Source organism: Magnolia sinica, chromosome 10 (assembly GCF_029962835.1).
Source record: "Magnolia sinica isolate HGM2019 chromosome 10, MsV1, whole genome shotgun sequence".
Taxonomy (NCBI): Eukaryota; Viridiplantae; Streptophyta; class Magnoliopsida; order Magnoliales; family Magnoliaceae; genus Magnolia; species Magnolia sinica.
Genome location: NC_080582.1, coordinates 35,737,061 through 35,742,414, shown reverse-complemented (window position 1 = coordinate 35,742,414; position 5,354 = coordinate 35,737,061). Strand labels below are relative to the sequence as shown.

At 34.6% G+C, this 5,354-nt stretch overlaps 1 long non-coding RNA gene across 1 annotated transcript; it reads left to right on the top strand.

Annotated features, from left to right (window-relative positions):
* The first annotated feature begins 981 nt into the window (after positions 1–981).
* LOC131257433 (uncharacterized) lies at positions 982–4,905 on the top strand. The gene is made up of 4 exons (XR_009177397.1): positions 982–2,168; positions 3,366–3,498; positions 4,045–4,322; positions 4,401–4,905. It is a non-coding gene; the product is annotated as an uncharacterized LOC131257433 (long non-coding RNA).
* The last annotated feature ends 449 nt before the right edge of the window (positions 4,906–5,354 follow it).

Here is a 5,354-nt window from a genome sequence, read left to right as displayed (position 1 = left end):
ATATCGTTAATATGTGGTGTGATCCACCTACATCTTCGATCTGACTCATTTTTTGGATAAACACTAAAAATGAGCCGTTAAAATGAATGGACGGAGTGGATAATTAACATACACAAAGGTGGGCCCCACAAGTCATAAAATAAATTAAGATGGTGATATGTCCATCACCCCTAAAACATAATCCCATCCGCGCTCCTCTCCCGTGCGCACCCAATTTCCCAAAACCAAATCCCGCTCTCTTTCACACACACACACACACACTCTCTCTCTCTCTCTCTCTCTCTCTCTCTCTCTCTCTCTCTCTCTCTCTCTCTCTCAGCCTCTCTGTTTCCCTCGCCCACTCTCGAACTCTCGCACTCCCTCACCATCTCTCTATCTCTTAGCCCCATTTCCCTCTCGCTATTTCCTAACCTCTTTATCTCCCTTGCTAGGGTTTTCAAAACCCCCTTTCACTGCAAACTCACCATTGATCTGTGAGCACATCCTGTGCTAGGGTTTTCGAAACCCCTTTCTAGGGTTATGCTTTGTCTATGGTATTTGGGTAATAATCCCCTTTTTCTATCCAATATTTCTTTGTAGTACTTTTGGCCTGCTATAGGATGATCCCATTCGTGTTACTGTTTAACGTGATGGTAAGACTCTTATTATAGATCCATGGGTTGAGGATAGTCTAGATCTTCAAAGACTTGCAGATGCTAATTGTGTATGTTTCATCTATTCCTTTTCTAGTTTTAATTTCATTACACTGACATGGAATTAGATTGATTCTTAGCTTGGTCAATAACTTACGACCATATGGTGGGAAGATGCAATACATTTCAAGCCATATTCATGAGTTCATCTTATGAAATTGGCGATGATGGTTAGGAAATTTTCTTTCCACACGAGTGTTTGCAATTCCTTAGTATTAACTGTTCAAATATGCTCTTTTGTTCTCTCTCTCTCTCTCTCTCTCTCTCTCTCTCTCTCTCTCTCTTTTCTATTAGTGATGTCTGAGATTTTCAAGCCCAATGGAAATCATGAAAAATCAATGAAGGAGTGAATGGGAATTTAAAAGAAGGTGATGCTCTTCTAAGTAAAGATGGGGATTCTTCTTTCATTGCTTTGAAAAACAGTAGAGCATGGAGTTCTCAGTTCTCTGTGTCATTCTTATTGAAGGTGAGTTTTCTTTCTTACCTTTATTTCTTTCTCAGGTTTTCTTAGAGAAAGTCAATTCCATTTACCTTTTTATGTGTTTTTAATGTTAGATGATGAGTTTATAGGTTTGAATTCTTACCTGGGTTTATGTTGAAATTTCACATTGTTAACTTGGTGCCTGTTTGGTTGCCTCCTCTTAGAAATGTGCTCATCTCATTTTAGTTGTTGTCAATTGCTTATGAGAGATCATAGTTTGTATAAATTGTTGGTTATATTTTTAAACCCTACAAAAAAATTGGTCTCTAATACTTAGAAATGAAACGAACTCATTTTTAAGTGGTACCATTAGTTCCTTTTTGAATTTGTTTTTGTTTGAATGCATGTTTTTGGGTCTTTATGGATTATGGTGACCATTTTTGGATTATAGGTATGAGAGCATTACATAGGCATGTCAAAATATTGTATTGTTTGGATTATTTATTTATTTTTTTTTGTTTTTTGTTTTTTTCCCTACTACTTTAGAGAATGCTTTGGGTCGTAATTTGATTCTAGCAATTCTACAGGAGGGTGACCTTCTCATCACCTCCCCTATGGAACTAATTAAGATGAAAAAAGATGAAAAAAGTATAAAGTGAAATTTTCTAGGGAAAAAGCCCAAGTCTCCTCAGCTTTGCACATCAAGCACCTATTCGGAGGTATAAAATTCCACTTCTTAAGATTATGTACTGTTAGAATCTTTTTTTTTTTCTTTTTTTTTTTTTACCAGAATTGATAATTTTATTGCACGAACTGAAAGGCTCGAAGGAGAAAATAGAAAGCTACAAAAGAAACATAAGGAAAAACAAAAAATACAACATGCCCCCACAAGCATCTATTCATAGTACTTGTCTTTTATTTCTGTTGTAGTTCTTTTGTTTATTTCTGCACAAGTATTTATTTGTGCTTATCATGATCATCTGAGTTCTATTAGATGGAGCAACAATAAGCGCAAGTTTGTACTAATTTTCATGAGTAGTTCCTTTAAAAAAAAGGTAAGGAAATTTTTCTTTAGATTTATTTTCATTTGTTTATTCTATGTTGCAGACAATTTTTTATTTTATTTTTTTTTGGTTATTGAGATACGTGTTTTTTCAAGAATGTAACTTTGGTAGTTAATGTGGTTGAAATTTACTAAGGAATACTAATGCAACTGAGATGAAGATATGAAACACATGAACAATTCAAATAAAGTTAGTGATTGGTTGTCATTATCCATTGATAGAAATATGTGGAAAGTGAGAAAATTTAGTGGAAGGATCCGGTTTATTTTTGTTGATTACTTGGAAATGAAGGATTTGAGAAAGATAATTTGACCATATTAATTACAGCCTTGTCCATCTCCCAATTTTGACATCTTTGTTTCTTTGATTGTAATTTGATCATCATTAAAGATTGGAATTGAACGCATACTGCTATTTTGCCATATGTCGTTTTGCTAACTACAAATATAATGTGCATGTTGTTCATACTTTTCAGTGGAATTTTGTCATCATTGATTAAAAAGTTGTGTATACTCATTAAACAAATTGTTGTAGTTGCCCGATCAGTGTGATTGCTCTGTTTAGGTAGCCATATGCAATTGGGAGCACATAATTTGTAGAGCCATGGGAGCACTGGATCATTTCTCTAATTTAAATTTCAATTTACTTAGTTCATAATTTCTGTGTTCAGATATCCCAAATACCAAAAGCATTAGTTAATGCATACAAGAAAGTAGCAAGAACGTAGGAGGAAAAAGTGCGCAAAAGATGCAGGTCTTGATACAAATGCAAGTCTTGATGAAGAATTAGTATATAGCACAAGCACATACATGCATTCACACTTGCATGCTGTAGCACTAACAGTGCGTGGAAGATGGCATTTATTACACAACACATATGCAATATAATTCCTTTTTGAAAATGCATCTCAACTTTATCATACATTAGTATTCTTCACTCAAACCACTTTACAGGCACTCGTTTTGCCAGTTCTATACATCAATTATTTGTCTGATTTTTCTTAAGTCCCATCAAACATGCTTTTTTTTTTTGGTTAGCTTGTTAGTACACCCACTGTCAGTTCATTTGAGAGCCCTTTCTAGTACATCTGTTGGTTGTAACTCCTAGAGCTATACTGTAGATTGAAACTTTATTTCTAAATAAGAAAAAACATGTTAGCTGAAATTGTGGTCGGTCTAAATTTTTTAGGTGTAGAGAGTGGAAGTACAAAGAGTATGGCTAATGCTGCAGAGTGTGTCAAAAGGGCAACCGGTGACATGTTGATTGGTCTGAACTGGGGAGTCAATATTGAGATTTATGACATTATTAATATGGATCCAGGGTATATACTTCTTGTACCCTGCCTTTTCTTTTGATGCGCATACTATCGTTGATGGCATGGACACCTTTCTCTCTATTGTGTTAAGTTTCGTTCCGGACTAGGGAGTCTGGTATATAGTTCATTATTTGCTAAGAAAATAAGGTTGACAGGTTTTTTTATTTTTTGTTATTACTTATCACTACAAGGAGTGAATGTTGAGATGTTTTTCAAAACCTTGTTCAACCTTAGTACAATGATAATTGCAATTTGATTTGATAATGCATCCAAAAGCACCCTCCATGTATTCTTAGGAAGATTAATCATGGGTCTTATTATGTACATGGTTGTTGTGGCCACAACATTTCTTTTGTGGTATTTTCCTTAGACTTTAATCAGAATTGCATGTGTGTCATTTAAACCCTTGATCTTTTTCTTTTAATAACTTGTTCCTTCAGTAGTTTTTTTAATTCCATAGCTGATGGTCTTAAAATCCTGTTGCAAATTATTCAAGTCTTTTCCTATTGTATCTAATTCCAAGTTCCTGACTAACATCATGTTTTAATGCAGGAAATGGTTTGTTTATGTTTAAAGTGGCTAGGAGATGTATTGGTGTGAATTTTCTTGGGCTGGAAATAAATAAGAAAGTAAATATTTCTTTATTTCTTTTTAATTTGTGAAAGCAACTTCCATGCTTCAAAAAATTTTGATCTGGTGCAGCTTGTGAAACGACGTCTAGATTTTCATTGAGTTTTGGAAGTTAATTTGATAAGCACTGTCTGGGTTACTTCTCTGTAGGGATGCAATATCTACGACGGTTGCTGTCAGCTAGATATTCAGTTCTCCAAGTATGTACCTTTTGAAATGCCATTATTTTCAAATTTTGCACCTGACATGGCTCTTTTTTTCTTCTGTTCACAATCCAGCCTCAGTGAGTTGCAGGTGAACTATAATAATGAGCGATCTAGGTGCGCTGGTAGCTTCTCATACATTTAGCTTTCTGTGGCTTGAAAATTTTATACTTAAGGGGCCTTATCGATTGTCAGCTTAATGCTACTGCTGTTGAGACTCACTTTTTGTTTGTAGGGATTTCACAAATCCGTCATTGCCATCTGATTAGACAAGTAGATCCTCTCTGGTAAGAGCCTACCCTTTACTTCCAACTCCAATGTATCTGTTTAGTGACTCGTCTCTTCAGTGACTTAGTCTTTGGTTTTAGCATAATGGGTTTATGGTTTTGCACATCCAAGGCTAGCTGTACCATCATTATATGCAACTTTGTTAAAAGAAATGGCATTATTATTATTTCAACCTTCATAAAAGACAAAAAAAGAAATAAGAAATACCATCATTAGATTTGATACTGAAATGCTTGATGTGCATTCTGTTACTGTTTTTGCAACAGCCTGGCTATGGTGATGTTGGGGGTCTGTATGCACTTTAACCTCTAGGTTCCGGGGCAGGTGCTTATATTGTTCTTTCCTCTTACTTTTGTATGGTTCTTTGCCATCTCACTCATAGGTCTGGGGCAGGCGCTTATACTGAAATGCCTGATGTGCATTCTGTTACTCTTGCACAATTTCCCCATTCACATTCTTCACGGACTTTAGATGAATCATGTGCATTTTTTGTATTATTTGTCGTAATAGATCCCCTCGGATGCTGAACTTCATTGACTCTGTAAAATCCATCCATTACAGAACAGATCTTGTAAAACCTATATAATGTAAGTGGAAAATGTAATATATATATATATATATATATATATATATATATATATATATATATATATATATATATATATATATATATATATAAAACAAGATAAAGGAGATGCCAACATTGTTAATAAGTATAAGAAAGGTAATCTTGTACCTAAA